The following is a 20,645-nucleotide window of genomic DNA, read 5'->3' as shown; positions in this document are numbered from 1 at the left end:
TAGACTAAGAAAACGAAAACCAAATTATAATGTCAACTGTAAGATACCTATTGAATATTTACTATATGCTTGACACTAGAGATTAAGTTGTAGACAAAAATAATCACAGTATCTTTCCTCCTGAGTTTTTACATGAAACAAAACTATCTAGATTTTCTTTAAATGCAGCCCCAAAATACCCTTAATTGTAACACCATGATAACATTTCAGAACAGCTGTAATAGAAATTTAAATTTCTCTGTCTATGGTATCCAATAGGCACTTGTGCCTTGTGTTGGTATTGAGTTCTTGAAATTTGACCAGTGATACTGAAGGATTGAATTTTGAATATTATTTGACAATTTAAATTTAAATAGCCAGATAGAAGAACATAGTTGTTATTGTTATTTTTTGGTACCTGGGATTGAACCCAGGGGTGCTCAACATTCCCAGCTCTTTTTTAACTTTTTATTTTGACACAGGATCATACTAAGTTGTTTAGGGCCTCACTAAATGGCTGACACTGACCTCCAACATGATCCTTCTGCCTCAGCCTCCCAAATTGCTGAGATTACAGGCAAGTGCCACTATGCCCAGCAGAACATAGCTTTTAATCTAGCTTTCAGGGAATCTGTTGATGCCACCAAATTGATGTGAATTACCGTGTGTATATGTGGCTTTTGGATGTAGAAAGTCCATCACTTTTTTACATTCCCAAAAGTGAATGTAACTCATAGAATTAGAAGGCACTAATAAGTATAAAGCAAGTTTTTATAATGAGAAAAGTACGTAAAGCAAAGTGAGCATTTTAGTCTTTTGGTGTCCTGATATCATTGTGATGGAAATTTGCTTGAATATAGAAGCCAATAATGTTATTGAGCACAGGTTATTCTTTTGGCTGACATTGTGCTTAGTTATCTATGATATCTCAGTTCTTTCAACAACCCTGGGAAGTAATTGTTGTTATCCTGATTTCACTTAGGAAATAAATTCGGCATGGTTAAATAATTTTCTCAAGGCCCAAAATCCAAATAAGTTGGTAGAGCCAGAATTTTGTCCATTTATGGGTGACTTTAAATCCATGTGTTTCTTTATACCATGCTGCTCTCTCAGCATTATATCATTGATTCTTACAGCTACAAGAATTTTTAGGCTCATGAGTTGAAAGAAGACTAAAAATTTGCTAATTTTATACTTAAAATACTTTTAAAATAATTTAGTTTAATAAAATTTACTAGGTTAATATAAATATTTATCTTTTATTGTTTAGAAGAGCTAAAAGCAAATTTACCTCCTTTAACTAGAAATAGAATTAAGAAAATTATATCTTCCCAAACTATTTCAACCTGTGATGCTATTTCTGTTAGTATTCTCTTTCATTTTGTTACAGCACTGTCATATAGTTTATCATCAAATCATGTTTTTATATGGTTTATAAATGTATCTTAATAACACAACCCCTATTAAGGGTAGAAATCAAATTTTTTACTTTTTGTTATTATTTATACTCCAAGCATAGTGATTGGTTCGTCAACATTTTGTTTTAAAAAAGACTTACTTTACTCCTTAAATTTAGTGAGAGAACACTGACATTTATATAAAATATATTCAGACATTTATATAAAATATACATAAATGAGGAAATCCAATTATTGAAATATGTTTTAAAGAAAATATCAAACAATACATATTCTACCTTTATTTATCTTTGGTACCAGGGATTGAATTCAGGGGCACACAACCACTGAGCCACATCCCTAGCCCTTTTTTGTATTTTATTTAGAGATAGGGTCTCACCGAGTTGCTTACCGCCTGGCTTTTGCTCAGGCCACTTTGAACTCCCGATCCTCCTGCCTCAGCCTCCCAAGCCACTGGAATTATAGGCCTGTGCCACCGCGCCCAACATATTCTACTTTTCTTGTCTACTCTGCCATTTCTTTTGTTTTTGAGGAAAAGTGAAGTAAAGTAGCCTTTAAAAAATTGGATCCTGATCTGGAAAATTTACTTTTCATACTTTATTTTTTCCCATAATCAACTGGAGAAGTTTTGAGAACTCTGAAATAGAGTCAATAAGAAATTTCATAACAACTTATAGCCTCTTAAGTTATTGACCTTTTAATATTATGATGAGTTGATTATTAAAGCTCATATCTATATTTCAGTAAGTCAAAGACTTTGTTCTAAAGTCAAACTCATCTAATAGATTTTTTATTTAACTAATACTAAATTCATAAAACTCTTTGAATTTTCTAATTCATTGACTTATTTGATAATTGTTGAGTTTTTTGTTTTTGCTACTCAAAATCTGTCCCAACATTTATTTATTTCATATACCTTACCATATATTTGTTTTGAATTTTTTACTTACAATAATAGGTATCTTGTGAGAAAGATTGTCTTTAAGTATTTAATTAATTTTGAAGTTGATTGAATTTGACAGCAAATAACAGGACTTTAATCATTTCTTTTGATGTAAGTATAAAAATAGTATCTGTTTTATTTAAATTGGAGTTAATCAGTTTAATTTCAGGTTGCTAAATTCATTTTTAATTTATAACATGTTAAGTTTATTTTTTCTTATTGTTATTTTTTACATTGCTGGGAACTCATTTTTCAAATATAGATGAATATTTTTAACACAAGGTTTGGAATTAAACCTTAAACATAAAATTAGAGTAAAAAGATTCATTTTACCTTCTGTTTTTCTTTGGCTTTATAGTCCTGATAGGAAAAAACAGTTTCCTTCACTTTAATCAGGAAATTACCTGTGAAGGAGTGTACTTGTTTGTTTTTTGTTTTTTCTTTTTCTTTTCTTGTTTTGCGGGGGTGTGGGGGGTATTGGATAGCACTTATATTTCCATTACCATTTTTATTTTAAGTATACATTTTATTTGCTACTTTTACTTTCAGGTCTTTTACATTCATAATGATACTACTTGATAGACTTTAAAAATAACTTCTGATTGAGAGGCTAGTGTGCATTAAAATTTTTTTTTAAAGTTGATCTAAATTTTTAAGTGAGTACTAACACAGTTAAATTTTCATTATTTTACTGTATAAAAAGACTTCCCAACTTAAAATCATAAGATCCCAAGTGGTAAATAACAAAGTTGACTTCAACTTAATTTTAAGCAATTTGACAGCAAGTGTCAGTTTTATATTGTTGTGTATGTACTCCTTAGAATTTCTTCTGTTTAGTAATTGTTTGGTATTGATTGAGTGAGTGAATGAATGTTTCTGTATTTGTTTATATAGCTGTATAGCAAAAATTGAAGTTGGAGATTTATGTAGTTTCTCTATATGGCCCTAATAATAACACTGCATGGTAGCTGCAACTTTCCCTAGTTTAAAGTTGGCCCTCTGTATTCATGGATTCTGTACCCCTAGGGTCAATCAACTACAAGTTGAAAATATTAGGGAAAAAATTGCATCTATATTGAACATGTACAGATATTTTTCATGACATTTTCTTCTAAATAATACAGTCTAATAACTGTTTACATGGCATTGACATTGTAGTTAGGTATCATAAATAATCTAGAGATGGTTTAATATATGGGGATGTGCATAGGTTATATGTAAATACGATGCCATTTTATATAGGAGACTTGAGTGTCCTTAGATTTTGATGTCTGTGAGAGTCCTAGAACTAATGCCCTGTGGATTCCAAGAGATGACTATGCTTTTTCTTTCATTCTAGAGTTGATTTATCTTTACCTAATGTTACTTCTCCGCCTTTCTTTGACTCTGATACCAAACTGGCCATAAAAATTATCTCGTACATCATAGACCTTGCATGAAAATGTGTTCAGTGAATGAATGACTAAAATATGCCCAAATATAGACATTTTAAATTATGACTTTAATATTTAACATTTGCAATTTGAAAATATTGATAAATAAAATCTATTATATTTACCTTCAATACTTACATTATATTATTATTGTATACCTTCTATTTTTTTTTTGGTTTTTAGTCCTGATAGGAAAAACAATTTCCTTCACTTTAATCAGGAAATTACCTGGGAAGGAGTGTACTTGTTTGCTTTTTTGTTTGTTCATTTTCTTTCCTAGTTTTGGGGAAGGGGGTATTACATTGCCATTACTATTTTTGTTTTAAGTATACATTTTATTTGCCCCTTTTACTTTTCCTCCTAAGATGGAGGCAATAGGTAAATTCATAATGACACTACTTGATAGACTTTAAAAATAACTTCTAATTGAGAGGCTAGTGTGCATTAAAAGTTAAAAAAAAAGTTGATTTCAGAAAGGATGATGGGGGATTTAATTTTTGTGGGTTTGCAATATGAATGGAATCTTTCCCTCCATTTTTACTTTCTGAATAAGTGAAGAGCTCAGGTTTTGGAAATAATTGTGTTATAATTATGATCCTAAGTAAGGTTACTATTAACTTTCTGATTCAGGTTCCTCTTCCTTCTTCTTTCTAAAGAGTTCTGGAGATAATTAGGTGAAATATTAAATATAAGATAATAATAAGACATTGATAAGACAGCCAATGAAGAGCGTATTATCAAACAATTTACTACTGAGAAAGCTTATCTGGAGCTTAATATCGCTGGGAGAAACTTGGGGAGCTAGTGTAAATAAGGAGCAGGGATAGTTTTATACCAGTTATCACCAGTTATTGATTGTAGGTGCTCTTGGTAGCATCAGTTTCCTGACACTTCTGTTCTGCTACTTGGGTGGGGTTGGCAAAGCAGTGTCCAGCAACAACAAAAAAGAAGCCCTCAATCAAAGTAATGCAGGTGCTGGCATTGGGTTTAGGCTTGTGTTTACTGGTTAAATTTGAGGTGACATGGTTGGGTCACTGGCAAGAGCCTATTACAGTTATTTCTTATTTGCTTAGTAAATTCTCAGAATTCTGGTATTTCTTTTCTTTTGGGGAATAATGATCAGTTGCTTCCTTCTAGAGTATGTATTTGGAGGAACTTGCAGATTTTGATATAGGAATGTTTTGATTCTCCAAATTTGTAGAAAAGGAAGAAATATGTCTCCTTGTGTATTCCAGGAATCCTGTCAATGTCTTCCAAATCCCATAATTGAACTTCCTCAAAGGTTGGGTGCAAAATATCTCATCATTTCCCCAAATGGTCTCCATATATTAAAATTTTCTTTGTTTTTTTAAGTTTAGTAATTTGGTACACTTGATAAATTCTTTTTTAACAGTTTAAGGCACTAACAAAGAAAGGAGACTGTTGATGTTTAGTAGTTGTTGTTTTCTTAGAGCTGTTGGGTGACATCAGGCTGAAAGACAGGAAAGAACAAGCAACATTTTGTAGATCCACAGAAATGAATATTCAGGTTTGTTACTGATTTCCTATTTTGGCCAAAGGAAAGGAAAAACAAAGAACAACAACAAAACTAAATAGCCAGGTGATCTAGTATTTCCTTTGGGGGTAAATAGACCAATAACATTCCATGAATACATTGCAAACCAGAGTATTCTTGTATTTATATAATGCAAAGTTTAGAAATTGTTTTTATAGTCATGATGTTTTTTGTTCTATATACTTCTGTAATAGATAAGTTTGATTTTATTTGTTTTACTTGCAAGGAGAACAGTGCAAAGGGGTTTAATAAAATGCCATACTAGAGAATTTTCAATATTATTTGAACGAAGAAACTTCCTTTTTTTGGGAGGAGAAGCAGAAGGGAAGAACTTCAGAACTATTTGGGAAATGGATTAACAGCTAAAAAATGATATACTGTGGCATGTGGACATCTTTGAGGAAAGTAATATTTCAATTAAAATAAACTCATTTGTTTTAAAAAAGGCATTTTTCCAGGTAATTTTGTGATCTTAGTCAATGTTTACTGGATTTGCTTGATATTATAAAGTTAGTGAATAACAGAGCTGGAATTTCAGCCTAAGTCTTCCATCTCCAGGTTTTTAGGATATATTACTATAACTAAATACTTTAGCTTGCTTGCTTAGGCTGAAGTTATTGACCAAAGCATTTTCAACATCGAATCCAAACCAAAGCCCAAAACTATTAATTTCTTTCAACTGGCAAAGAAAAATGAAGGTATTATTATAAAGTGGGAATTTTTTACTAAAAAAGTATGTCATTGTTTATATATATAATATATGAATTTCTTTAAACTTTGCTCTAAATCCCAACCTATTCAACACATTTGAAGATGACCAAGTCAAGTAATTGTTTTGATTGCCTTGAGTTTCACATGATGAGAGAGGTGGATAAATTCATCTTTTTGGAACATGTCTTAAAAAACTCCATAGTTGATTATAATACACCTAATTTTCCTTGAGATTGCTATATAATATGTATTACTTAAAAGCTCTGTATACCTTCAGTTTTAAAATATAAACCAACCACCTTCTTAGAGGAAACAAAATGATAGTTATGTTCTGTATTGGAAAATGTATTGGTAAAGCCATTTTGGAGTGGTTATACAAGTTATAATTTTATTTCTCAGGAAGAAATGATGACCCTTGTTTTCATAGTTTTTACAAAAGAGCACATATCAGGAGAGAGGTGTCAGCTATCTAGATGGCATAGGAGATACAAGCCTTCATCCCACCCACCACAAAAAAATATACAAAATAGTCATCTATACATGAATGAAAATAGCTTTGGGAGGACTCAGGGATCTAAGTAAGAACCTATAGCAACATGATAGAGGGAAAATAAAAAAGCAGAAACTTCACAGAAAGAATAGCTGAAGAGATTGGCAGACCTGAGACATCTGGAGAGAGAGAAACTAAGAATAAAACCAGGGGCTGTTCGTATCAAGCACATGGTAAGTGGCACTGTAGTCACCAGTAGCCTTTCCTGCAGACTACAGCACCATATTTTACCATTAGGATAATTAACAGCCATCATCATTGGAGATCCTCTGGGAGGGAGATGTTGTTCTTCCCTGCCCAACAAGAAGATGGAGCTACTCTTGTGGCCACATCAGGATTAGATCTGCCACTGTCCCAACCCCATGCACGCTTTTTACTCTGGAACTTTAACAGCTCCTCATATGCCCAAATACTAGACTCTGGCTCTGTGGCTGCTCTACCTATCTTCACATTCCATATTTTGGGCTTATAGCTGTACCATGTGTACCCTTGCCTCAAACACTAGAGTCACTGATGTTGCATGCTAGCCCCACCATAAGCTTTGGAGCCTAGGTTGCTCTGTGTTCACCTGTGCTACAGAGATCAGCTTTGTTGCCACCCTGTGAGCTCCTGTGCCTCTGACATCTGAGCCACCATTAAAGTGTACACTTCAGTACATCTGTAGCTCCTTGTGTGACTGTACTTCAGAAACCAACACCACTGTCACTGTGAGCACCCTGGGCCCTGGAGCTGTGCTTTCTTTGTGCTCTAGATATTGATTTTGCTACCACAGTGAGTAGGCCTGTGATCCAGTCCTCAGAGTCACTGTAGTTCTCCAGGTACGGATGCTCCAGATCCCAGTTCCCTGGCTGTTCCACAGCAGTCATATCTTGTACACTGTTACCACTGGAGCTGTGGGCGTGCTTGCACCCCAGACATAGATGCCACCTAGGTCCCAGACCCTGACCTCTACATAGGCTCATGTTCTGTTCCCTAGCTCTGTGGCTACAGCACAGATATCACATCAGACGTTGTTGTAAACTACTGCAAATATGCCTACAAGCTATACCCAAATCCAAGAGGGACCTCATTCGTTCTGACCTCCCAGGTGAAAAATATCCTTGCAACCACTGAAACCCATGTGTAGAGTAGAAGAGGTACTAGGTGTTGTGGCATTTACCTGTAATCAAAGAGACTTGGGAGGTTGAAGCAGGAGCATGGGAAGTTTGAGGCCAGCCTTGGCAACTTAGTGAAACCCTGCCTCAAAATAAGGAAGGCTGGAGATGTAGCACAGTAGTAAAGGCCCCTGGGTTCAATTTTCAATACTAGGAAAAAAAAAAAAGGAAGAGATGACTGCTCCTTCAGATACACAGATATCAATACAATGAGAAACATGTAAAAACAGAAAAAACATTATACCATTAAAGGAACACAATAATTTTCCAGTAACTGACCCCAAATGAGAAAATGTATGAATTGCTTGACATAGAATTCAAAATAGTTGTTTTTTTTAAAAAAAATAGTTGTTTTAAGGAAGCTCAGCAAACTACAAGAGAATGCAGTCAACTCAACAAAATCAAGAAAATAGTACATGAATGAAACAAGAAATAAAAGAAACAATTCTGGAGCTGAAAAATTCAGTGGGGAAAAGGAAAAAAAATGCAAGAGAGCATCATCAGCAGAACTGATCAAGCAGAAGAAAGAATCTATGAACTCAATGACAGATTATTTGAAGAAAATTCAGTTTTAGGAGAAAGAAAAGGAATAAAGCCTTCAGGATTTATGGGACATGCTCAGTGAAGCAAAATTCACATTATAAGAAGAGAGAAGGAGTAGAAAGTGTTTTAAGGAAATTGTGACTGAAAACTTTTCAAATCTGGGGGATGACTACACTTATAGAAAGATCAAAGGTCTCCAATCATATTCAAGGAAAACTACACCAAAACATAATCTTGCTCTTAAAAATCGCAGACTTACACTTGTAAGCAGCAGGAAAAAATTCTTCACATAAATGCCAGGTGACTTTTCATCAAATATCTCAGCAAATTTTCAGTCAGGGGTGTAATAAATTAAGAATACTTTACCTAACAAAGCTGTCTGCAAAATGGAGAGAGAAGACTTTCTCAGGCAAACAAAAGCTGAAAATTCATCACCACTAGACCTGTTTTACAAGAAATGCTAAAGAGAGTCTTTAAACTGAATGAAAAGAATGCTAATTAGCAATATGAAACTATAAATTTGCTAGTAAAAGTAAGTAGTTAATGCAGAATACTCTAATACTGTAATGTTGATATGTAAGTCACTTAAATCTTTAGTATGAAGATTAAAAAATTATCAAAATATTAGCTACAGTAATTGCTGTAGAGTATATGATAAAAAGATGTAAATTGTGATATCAAAAACATGCAGTGGGGGTAATAAAAAATGTAGATTTATATCCATTTGAACTTATTGTATGGTTTGGATATGATTTGAGTGTGTCTATCGGTTCTTATGTTGCAAGTTTGGTTCCCAGTATGGTGATAAGGGATAGAGAGCTTTAAGAAGTGGCGGCTAGTAGAGGGGTTAAGTTGGTTCTCATGATACCTAGGGTGGTTATAAAAGAGCAAGAGTTGATGGACCATCACTTGTCTCTTGGCTTCCTGTCTCATCATATGATTTCTCCCTCCTGCCATGATGCTATCTGGCTTGATAATGGGATAAAGCCAGGGGTGCCCTACTAGAGGCCAAGTTGAGGGGCCTCCCAACTTTGGACTTTTAAAAGTTTCCAAAACTCTGAGCCAAATAAACTTTTTTTTTCGATACAAAAGGCTAGCCTCATATATTTCATTATAGCAATAGTGTGGACTAGTGCAGTTGTTATCAGTTTAAAATAGACCCATAATTATGAGATGTCTTTTTGTAAGTTTAATGGTAACTGCAAAGCAAAAACCTAAAGCAGATACACAAAAGATAAAGACAAAATAATAAAAAATCACACACTATAGAAAATCATCAGATCACAAGGAAAGACAGCAAGAGAAGAAAGGAACAAAGGATGTGTGCTCATCCTTAGACCAGAATAAAAAATGGCAGTAACAAATCTATACTCATTCAACTACCTTGAATGTAAATGAATTAAATTCTCCAACCAAAATATGTGCAGTTTCTGAAAGGATTAAAACTAAAACAAGAAGCAAGAGAGTTACTTCAGCTTTAAAGACACATTGTAGACTGAAAGTGAAGGAATGAAAAATGGCATTTCATACAAATGACAACTGGAAGAGAACAGAGGAACTCTCCTTACATCAAAAATAAATATACTTAAAGTAAAAACTCCAAAAAGAAACAACAAAAAGTTATATATTGGTAAATGGTCCAGTTTATCAGGAGAATATAAGATTGTAAATATATTTTACCAACATCAGAGTAAATTTACAAACCAAATATCAATAAGTCTGATGTGTGAAATAAACTGTAATACAATAATAACAGGGGACTTCAGTACCCCACTTTCAGCAACAGTTAGAATTTCAGATTTTTTTTTTTTTTTTTTGTGCTGGGGGATGAACACAAGAGTCTTAATACATCCCCAACCCTTTTCCTTTTTTATTTTGAGATAGGGTCTTGCTAAGTTGATTAACAGAATGAAGGACAAAAACCATATTATCTCAGTAGATGCAAAAATGCATTTAACAAGATTCAACTTTCTTTCTTGATTAAAAGATACTGTTAATTAATTAAACATAGAAGGAATATACCTCAGCATAGTAAATACCATATACGAGAAATTCACAGCGAGCATCCTACTCAATGGAAAAACTTGAGAAACTTTTCCTCTAAGATGAGGAAACCTCTATCTTATTCTGTTCAGGTTGCTATAAGAAAATACGTGGGACTGGGGAATTTTCAAGAGACTTTCCACTTATGTTTCTGAAGGCTTTGAAGTACAAGATCAAGTCAATAGCAAATTGTGTGGCTGGTGAGATGGTGTTTTTTGCTTTTTGGATTGGTGCTTTCTAGATGGATCCTCACATCTTGGAAGGGGTGATCAAGCTCTGTTATGTCCCCTTTATAAAGACCTTAATCATGTGATTATCTCCAACCATTGAATCCATTAAATTCTCCCATTGAATCCACATCTTAAGACCACCAAATTGGGGATAAGGTATCAATATATGATTTTTGAGGGGACACAAACTATATAGCACCTACCCTTTCCAAATTAGTCAATATAGTACTGGAATTCTTACCCAGAGCAATTAGAGAAGTAAAAAGACATTCGTGTGGGAAAGAAAGACTAAATTCTTTCATGTTTTGAAATGACATGATCTTACTTAAAACTGTTAGGAATTATAAATTCAGTGAAGTTGCCAGGTACAAAATTAACATAAAAATCAGTATTATTTGTATACAACTAAATTATCTGAAAAAGTTATAAGAAATTTCCATTCATAATAGCATCATAACAAATAAAATACTTAGGATTAAATTCAGCCAAGGTGATGAAAAATCTGTACTCTGAAAACTATAAAACATTGACGAAAACTTTGAGGACAATATTGAGGAATACTGATGAAATCTTTGAGGAAAATAAATGGAGAGAGATGCTGTGTTCATTGATCAGAAGAATTAGTAAAATTGTCCACACTACCCAAAGCTCTTGATAGATTCAATGCAGGCCTTATAATTCCAATAACATTTTCCACAGAAATAGAAAAAGAAATCCTATGGATATGTAGCTCAGTGTTCAAGTGCTTATCTAGCATGTGTGCCACCCTGTGTTTGGTCCCAGCATTGCAAAACAAAAAAAGAAAAATCTTAAAAAGTTGTATACAACTGTGCACGTGCACGCAGGCACACATACACACACACACACACACACACACACACACACACACATCTAAATAGAAAAATCAGTCTTCAGCAAAAAGAACAAAGCTGGAGGTACTACCTGATATCAAAATATATTGTAAAGGTAAAATAACCAGATCAGCTTGGTACAGTCATTTCAAACAAACATGTATCTATCAGACAGAATAGAGAGCCTAGGAATAAACCCGTGCATTTATGCCCAATAAATGCATTGGGAGAATTATATATCTACATGCAGAAGACTGAAATAGGATCCTTATATTACCCCATATCCTAAAATTAACTCAAAATGGATTAAAGACTTGGAACATAAGACCTGAAACTGTAAAAGTCCTAGAAGAAAACAGAAAAAGCTGGTGTAAGCAAAGAGTTTCTGGATATGGCCTTAAATGCACAGGCAACAAAAGCAAAAACACAAATGTAATTGCATCAACTAAAAAGCTTCTGTACAGCAGAAGAAACAATCATCTGTGAATAGCCTTCAGAATGGGAAAAATATATGTAAACCATACATCTGATAAGAGGTTAATGTTTTCCATGTATATAGAAGTCACACCACTCAATAGCAAACCACCTGGTTAAAAAATGGGTAAAGGACTTGAATATCGACTTTTCTCAAAAAAGACATGCACATAGTCAGTGGACAAATGGAAAAAATAATATCACTAGTCATTAGGAAAATGCCTATTAAAACCACAATAAGATACTGTCCCAACTAAAGAGAAACTCTCAATATTGTAAAAAAGACCAAAAAAAAAACAAATGAAAATTCTGTAGACCTATCTTCCTATATTTCAGAAAGTTGCTGGTTTATTGGTTTCAAGAATTGCTGTGTATTCAATGATGTAAGATCTGAGGAGGCTGCAAATTCAGATGAGTAAACATTGAAGACATTTTCTTGTGTTAGATAAGAAACTGGTGGCATTAGCTCAGTGGTAGGGCAATTGCCTAGCATGTGCAAGGCCCAGAGTTCTGTTCCCAGTAATGAAAAAAAAATGGTCAAATGGCTATCTCTACATGATATTTTTATTAAACTGGTCTCTGGGCTGGGTCTGTGCCTCAGCAGTAGCACACTTGCCTGGCATGTGTGAGGCACTAGGTTCGATTCTTAGACCTTTATTTTACTTATTTATATGTGGTGCTATCAACAACTAATATATATGGAGAGAGAGAGAGACTGACTATTAAAACAGTCTTCAAGGTCTCACATCAAAGAAAAAAGCATGAGCCCCACAATATGAAACTATGAAACTTTAAAAGACAACTAGCTTAATTTAGGTGTATACACCTTTGGAAACAATGTTTTAAAGCTCTGTGGGTTTTGCATTACTTGGCACTATTTTCACTAAGTCCATATTTTTTGTATAACATGAGATTATTCTGGAATGCATATACTGTATGGTGTTATAGCAAAAGTGTCTCTACTTGATTCTGTCTTAGTGGTTGTTGGCCTTTTTGAGTACCAGGGGTAGTTTTAATCATTTTTTGTCCTCTTTCATTTCAGGGCCAGTTATAGTGTTTGGCAAAGCCACTACTAAAACTATTTGTGTGCCTTAGAAAAGGGTGTTCCTCTGAGCAGTTTTAGATTTGTAATTCCAGGAATTAGAGTACACTCTTGATAGATTTTAGCCCTGCTTTCCCCCTCAATGAGGCCCTTATGCAATGTTTAGTTTAGAAAACACTGCATGGTCACCGACTTCCTGAACAAAAAAGACGTGTGTGTGTTTGTGTGTGTGTGCATGCGTACATGCACATGTGCACAAAATGTTTATTGAAGTGTTCCTTTAGCAAATATTCTTTTAATTTATTTAAAAATTAACTTACAGTTGTCAGTGTTTGATGTTATGCAATAATTTTATAACAGGTAAGACTGTTTAACAGACCATTAAGTTTCAAACACCTTTCTATGAGAACATGAAAGACAATCACTAGAGATTATAAAAATATTCCCAAATATCTCCTTTTTTTCTTTATTTTCCTTTGGTTTAGGCCAGGGATAAGAGATGAGATGAATGGTAGAATAGTTTGCATGTCTGATGTGTGAATTCTTTTATGCTGATTCTGAGAATTTCAGATTTCAGTTTAGGCAGTTGACCATAGATTCTATCACATTTCTAAGCCAAAATTGTATAAATATATCAAATTGTATTGTTGTTTTTCATTTATACTTCCTTTTAAGAACCCATTTTAAGTTCTCAAATTTCCCTTAAACATACTAAACATTATTCTTTAATTTAGTTTATTTTCATGCTGGAATTCCTAGATTTCCTAGCTGTGTTTTTAAAAAAATTTTTTTATTTTATGTTTTGGTACTGGGGATTGAGCCCAGGGATGCTTTACTACTAAGCTACATCACTAGCTGTTTTTAGTTTTTGAAACAGGATCTTGCTAAGCTGCAAAGGCTGTCCTCAAGCTTGCAATCCACCTACTTCAGCTTCCCAAGTCACAGGGATTACAGGCATGTGCCACCACATCTGACCTTAATTTACTTTTTACTTTTGTTTTTTATTTGGTTCATGAGTATCTATGTATGTGTTCAACTGGATAGGAGAATGTTAAAAGTTATTAACATATGTCAGTAAGACTTAATATTCCATTAATGGCAGCAATTTAAATGAGAAATTGTTAACCTAAATGATCCTAGTGATGTGAAGTATTATTGAAAGAGATGCTTATTAAGGTATATGCTAAGCTGTCATAGAAAGGAAATCTTGATATAAATAAATAGAATTTATTTTTTTTCTCAGCTGTTAAGAATTAGATATGCTTCACAGGGTTCAACAGGGACCTATTGGCTTTGCTGTTCCTTAGAATGATGCCCTCGCCTGTTTTTGAAACAGATTCACTCGTGCATCATCTCATTTCCATACCCAGTTATTTTGAAGGGTACATTCAATCAGTTTTAAAGGCAAGACCTAGAAGTTACACACATTATTTTGGCTCACAACTTATTGTTGAGGACTTTGTCACATAGTCATTCTTAACTGCAAATAAGGCTCTAGCCATGCTGCCAAGGGCTTGCCCAAAACTCAGTGGATTCTGTTAACAAAAAGTAAAGTATGGCAGGGGGGTCAGGAGTGAGGGGAGGGGGAAAAGTAGTGTTGAGTTATCTTCTTTGGCCACTGAAATACAAATATCCATTTACTCCTTTTTTATACATAGAATATACCAACCACTCAAAAATGAAAATGCAAAATTACATTCAGTGGGTGGAATAGGCCTTTCTAGATCAAGTCCATATGTGGTTCATCATGATGAAATTACCTATAAACTAATAGATATGTTTTCTAACCCTCTTGACCTTTTGCTTCTTATATGATTGAGTAGAGAAAAGAAAGCTACAATAAAAACTCTCATTGAGGAAAGAGAAGAATAGGAATACATGTGATAGTTTGTGGTTTTTTACAACGGAAGACTTAATGATCTGACAGTAAAGTAAGGTCTTAGTAAGACCCTAATTTTGTTTTTTGAGGAAGCTCCCTGGTCCTTTGTCCTGCATAATCTTCCAACTTGTTCTTTGGAAATTATTCTTTATCTTTTATCTTTTGTGACTATATCTGAAATTGTTATTACAGTGAATCCTTATTGGATGCTGTACTACATTCTCACCTGATTCCTGTTGGTACACATTTGTCTCCCAGGGAGAGTCTATATTAGTTTCATAGTTTTTACTAATGGAGTTCCTTCAGAAATGTGTTTCTACTCTTCTCTCTGTAATTAGTTATTATGTGAAAATATCACAATCAAAGTCTCATTTGGTCAAGTCTACAGACTGTTAATTTGAAGGTTATTTTTTTCAAACCATCTAACTTTTCTTCAATTAAATGGCAGCCTTAGTATAATGGCTACTGTGTACTTGCTTGAACATAGCTTAATAAAAGCAAGGTGAAATTGATTAAGTTGAACAGCAAGTAATTTAATAACCTGCCCAAACAAAATTATCACCATCTAAGGAAAGACCATAAAATCCACACATTCAACATTCATATTTATAGCATGTATGTGTGTGTGTATGTATACAGGACCAATCACTAGATACTTGTTTGCATATATATGCATATATTTGTTTATATACATAGATATAAAATATATTTTTTACATACACAGGTATACATGTATATAAGATTTCCAACTACTAGACTTGCAAAGAAGCAAGAGGAAAATCATCAATAGAAACAGAACTGGAATGATAGAGATGATGAATAATTGGCAAAGACTTATCTATTGTAACCATGTTTACAGACTTAAAAGGAAAACATGAACATAATGAGAAATCAAAGACAAAAGAGCCATTAAACTTTCAGGGGTGAAAACACAATATCCAAAATTAAAACTACTTTTTCAGCTTAACTGGAAAATAGACACTTATAAGAAGTGGCCAATACATAAAAATTATTACTGACTTCTCATTAGACGTTATGTAAGCCAAAAAACAATTGAGTGATATAAAGTGCTGAAAGAAAAAAAATGACCTCTAATTGTTTACCCGTTGAAGTGATGTTTTTAAAAAAAAGGCAAAATGGCATTTCCAAAAAACTAAAAGCTGAGAAAAGTTGTCAGTATTTGTGCACTAAAGAAAATTGAAAAGATGATCTTCAGGGTGAAGGAAAAATCATACTTAGTCAAAATCAAAATTAGATCTATACAAAGAAGAAATTGTATGTGTGTCTGAAGTATAAAATTAATCCAGACATATCAAAATAACTATCAAGAGGAAATCAGAAAAGAAACCATAAAATGTCTGCACTCAATGATAATTAAAACATGCTATGCTATTTTTAAAAATATCATTTGGCTACTAAATTACTAAAGTTGTTGTGATAGGAAAAGTTTTGGCTATAAATGCTTATACTAGAAACAAAATCTTTGGTTTATTTTTCCTACTTAAGAAGCTATAGAATCTATAGAAAATGAAACTAAATGCAAATAAAAGGTGAAAATGGTACAGAGTAGAAAATCAATGAATAATAAAATAGAAAAGCAATAAAAAAATCAGGGAAACTCATAAACAGTTCTTTGAAAAGGTTAATAAGTCAGGTATGATGGCATACTTCTATAATCCCAGCAACTGGGGAGGCTGAGGCAGGAGGATCACAAATTTGAGGCGAGCCTAAGCAATTTAGCAAAACCTTGTCTCAGAGTAAAAAATAAAATAAGAGCTGGAGATGTAGTTCATGTAATTATTCATCATCTGGTAAAGTGTCCCTGGAGTCCCCAATACCAAAAGAAAAAAAAATACAGCATTAATAGAATAATCAAGGGATATTATAAACAGCTATGTGGCAATAAATTCAACTGTTTGTACCAAATAGGCTAATGACTTAAAAACACAAGTTACCAAAACTGACAGAAGGAGAAATAGAAAATACCATATAGCTTATTATATCATTCAGAGAAATAGAATTCATAGTTAAATTTTTTTTCTACAGAGAAATTCCAGACCCAAATGGCTTTACTTACTAATTTTATTGAAATTTAAGAAAAAAAAATAACTCTAATCCTTTGAACTCTAAAAATCAGGAGGAGGAAGCACATCCAGACTCTTTTAATGAAGCCAAAATTAGCCTGATTCCAAAAATATACAAAAATTTTAAACAAGAAACAGTAGATATATATCTCCTTTGACTACAACCAGAAAAAAATCCTTAATGAAATATCAGTCAAGTCTAAGAAAATATAAAAATACATCATGACCACACACATTTTAAACCAGGAAGCAAGGTTGTCTTAATATTCAAAAATCAAATAAAAGGGAAAAGCAATATGTGATAATTTCTATAGATGCTAAAAAAATGACAAAAATCAAACCAAGTTATGAGAATTGATGACAATCCAGAACTGAACACTTCTTCAATCTGTTGCACATTGACAATCTACAGCTAACATATTTAATAACAAAAGTTTAATGTCAAGAAGAATGTTCATTCAAATGACATGATATTAGCATTATACTAAACACTACAAGGAAACTATTAAAACTCATAAGTGAATTTAGCAGGGTCATAGTATATATGGTAAACATATAAAAATCAAATTTATTTCTGTGTACTAATATTCAAACAATTTATGGATGTTATATATCAAAATAATATGAAATACAAAGATAATTGTGTGTGTGTGTGTGTGTGTGTGTGTGTGTGTATTACTAGATATTGAACCCAGGGTACTCTACCTCCTGAGCTATGTCCTCAACCCTTTTTTATTTTTTATTTTGAGACAAGGTCTTGCTAAATTGTTGAGGCCAGCCTCCAACTTGTGATCCTCTGCCTTAGCTCCCCAAGTCACTTAGATTGTAGGCATGTTTCCTTCCTGGGATAGGTTACATAACTGAGGCAAACTAACTGTATTAATACACAGAGAAATATACCATACCCACTTATTAGAAGACCGTGGTATTAAGATGTATCTCCACCAATAGATGTATAGATTCAATGCAATCCTAATAAAAATGCTAGGGTTTTTTTTTTTGTTTGTTTTTTATTAGATGTTGACAAGCTCATTTCTGCCTTAGAATGGTCAAAACAGTATTAAGAAAAAACAAAGATGGAAAATTTATATTTCTGGATTTTAAGAATTAATCTGAACTATAATAATAGTGTGGTATCCACCTAAGTTATTGACAGATAGGTAGGTGATAGATATCCCAAGGATTGTGTGTGTATGAGCACATGTGTGTATATTGCAAATATAATTTTCAGAAATAGTCTTCTGACCAACAATGGTGTTAACCTATTGAAGGAGAGTAGGTAGACAGAGTTATCAAAGGATAATAAGTTCTTCTCAAACAATGGTTCAGAAACTGGATATCCTATCTAAAAAGTCAAATCTGCACCCTTAATTTTGCAACCTACACAGAAGTTAACTTGAATTGGATTATAGATCTCAAAGACAAAACTTTAAAACTTCTTGAAATTTTAGAAATTTGAGAAAATCCTTATGACTTTGTGTTAGGCAAAATTTACTAGCCACAAAATAAAATTTGATAAATTGGGTTACATCAAAATTAGAATCACTTGCTTCTCAAAAGACACTGTTACAAAAAATGTAAACAACTATAGACTGGGACAAAGTTTCCAATACATATAGTCTGATACAGGACTTGTATCAATAATAATAAGAAAACTCAATTAAATGTGGGTAGAATAATTGCATAGGAATATTATCAAAGGAAACTATAATCCTATTGTGGGCGGGGTTGTGGCTCAGTGGTGGAGGCTCACCTAGCACGTGCGAGGCTCTGGATTTGATCCTCAGCACCACATAAAAATAAATAAATAATGGTATTGTATTCAATTACAAGTAAAAAAATAAATATAAATAAAAATACATATAAAAAAAGAAATCATAATCCCTTGAGAAGCAAAGATGCATATGAAAAGATACTCTACATCAGGGATTGGAAAACTATTACCCATTTCCTGTTTTTAATAAGTTTTATTGGAACACAACCACACACACTTATTTACTATCATTGAAGCTGTTCTCATGCTATAGGGGAAGAGTTGAGTAATTGTTACAGAGACCCTAAGGCCCACAAAGCCTAAAATAGTTATTATCCGCCTCTTTACAGAAAAAGTTTGCCAACCCCTGATCTAAAGGATCTTAATTCCATGGAAGTTTGGCCCATTTTTTTTTTCAGGATGAATTTTTACTTTTCTTGGAATTGTCATTTTTCACAACTGGATCTTCTCTTTTGATTTTCAGTCATATTTTGAACATTCATTGTATTAATGAGTTAGCAAAATCTGTTAAAGGAAAAATTAATTTATATATTTGTCTGTTTAATTCTTGCTAATCTAAGCTGTGGTATTGGAAAGCTTTGCCTTATTCTGAGGTATCACACTTTAAGGTCAAAACAGATGTAGGTTCAAGATGTTAACAAGTATTTAATACCAAAAAAAAAAAAATGGTACTCAAAACTACTTTACCAGCTTGTACTTATTTCCTTCAGCAAGTTAAGTGCTGACTACAAGCAAGCAAGGATGGGGATTGAAGGCATATGCTACATTTTGGGGAACTGTCTGGTCTCACACTTCTCAGGCGGTGTCTACTCACAGATGTCTTTGCCCCGATCTTTACTAGAGGTAGTAATCCCACCATATGGTCAGCATGTGGAGGTTTGTGATCAGTTCAGCATGGTCCAGAGATATGCAGAAGTCAATGTTCATAGTGATCTGGCAGGCCAATCTTTATATGCTAATTGGGGTGTCTGGATATTCTGGATATACCTCAAATCTTATAAGTTTGCTTTTCCATCAGCTACGTTGTGTTTAGTTACACTGCAAGTTATGTTACACTGGTATGTAAGTTGCTACATAAAACATATTTTAACTTTAGGGTACACCAAGTGTTAATCTGCTTTGAGTAAGTTAGCTATATACTTACCTGTTATATGTTTACAACCTTATTTTTAAGAAAATCATTTTCAAGCAAGGGAATATTTTTGGTGGGAGAATTTGTTTACTATTCTTAAGCGTTAATGAACATATCTTATTCACTCCTATTTAAATGTGGGATAAATTATCTTCTATAGAAACTTCATTTCAGCTTGATTTGTTAGTATAATGTGTGAACATAAAATTTAGTTTTGTAATATAATTTCAGCATGAGAATATTTTTACCAGAAATACAATAAGGAGAAAAAAAACAAGCCAAAATTTTTTTTTCCTGAGTTACTGAAATTATAGGTGTGCCACTGCCCAGCTACACTGATTGGTTTTGAAGGTCCTCAAGTAGATTGAAAATGACAGTGCCACTTTTACTTACAGCCTATGGATCATTACTAGTCACATGGTTGCTACCTAAGTGCAGGAAAGTATAGAAAATACAGGGTAGCACATGAAATATTTGGAAATGAAATTTGTTAAATGCATTTTAAAACTAATAAACTTTATTTTTAGAGCCGTTTTAATGCACCCAGAATTGAGTGAAAAGTTCATTTCCTACATACCACTATGCCTGGCAGGAACAAAATTTAGTGAAAGAATGTATAAAATTATTTCTGATTTCCCCATGTTTACTTCCACACCATACTTCTGCAAGTCCTGCCAACTTTAAAATGAACCTTTAATCCATCCTCTTGTTTTTGTCTCTATTCCTTATCCCAGTCCAAACCATATTCATATTCAGTGTTTTGGTTGCAATAGATATACTGAGTCACAACTTCCTAATCGAAGTGGTTTAACATAGTAGATGTTTATGGTGGCTTACATAAAGCCCAGTG

The 20,645-nt window shown here is 33.3% G+C and overlaps 1 protein-coding gene across 6 annotated transcripts in view; it reads left to right on the top strand.

The window, feature by feature from the left end:
- The window catches only part of Kansl1l (KAT8 regulatory NSL complex subunit 1 like), a 141,880-nt gene that overhangs the window by 16,840 nt on the left and 104,395 nt on the right, over positions 1-20,645 (top strand). The gene's annotated exons all lie outside the window — the stretch shown is intronic.

Source organism: Ictidomys tridecemlineatus, chromosome 7 (genome assembly GCF_052094955.1).
Source record: "Ictidomys tridecemlineatus isolate mIctTri1 chromosome 7, mIctTri1.hap1, whole genome shotgun sequence".
NCBI classification, from domain to species: Eukaryota; Metazoa; Chordata; class Mammalia; order Rodentia; family Sciuridae; genus Ictidomys; species Ictidomys tridecemlineatus.
Note: the sequence above shows the minus strand (reverse complement) of the source record. Positions and strands in the feature narration are given on the sequence as shown.